The sequence below is a fragment of the Penaeus monodon genome, chromosome 23 (assembly GCF_015228065.2).
Source record: "Penaeus monodon isolate SGIC_2016 chromosome 23, NSTDA_Pmon_1, whole genome shotgun sequence".
NCBI classification, from domain to species: domain Eukaryota; kingdom Metazoa; phylum Arthropoda; class Malacostraca; order Decapoda; family Penaeidae; genus Penaeus; species Penaeus monodon.
This window is the reverse complement of record NC_051408.1, coordinates 24,036,081-24,036,547: the sequence shown is the minus strand read 5'-3', so window position 1 is coordinate 24,036,547 and position 467 is coordinate 24,036,081.

The window sequence follows — 467 nt, the reverse complement described above, 5'->3', positions numbered from 1 at the left end:
TTCACCTTCCTCACTGACACCACCAACTACTATGATCAATTCGCAGAAGGCAACAATAATGCCAAAATGCTTCGGCTGCAAGGAGACGTCTCACCTGCCATGCGGCGTGTGGGACCAATGGCAGCTGACCTTCTGGGGGCCTTCCTCGAGGCCTCAACCTTCGTGGTAGGACGCCTGAGAGTGGGGAGCTGCCTGCCGCCGGACCCGTAGTCGGTCCCATACGACTCAAGCGTCCGCCGGAGCATAATGATGGACGCAGTGCCCTACAGTTGCTAACATTTGGCCGTCTTCGGCCTTTGATAAATCGTCATCTCTACTATGCCAAGTAGTTTATCCCCAGCTGAAGTCATTTGTCATCACCTTCCCTTGGGTTGTTCATGTCTTACCCTTCATTCCCCGATATAACTAACCCCACTTATGGGCAGTTTATCGCTAAACCCGGACCAGTAGTACCTGAGTAATCTTGA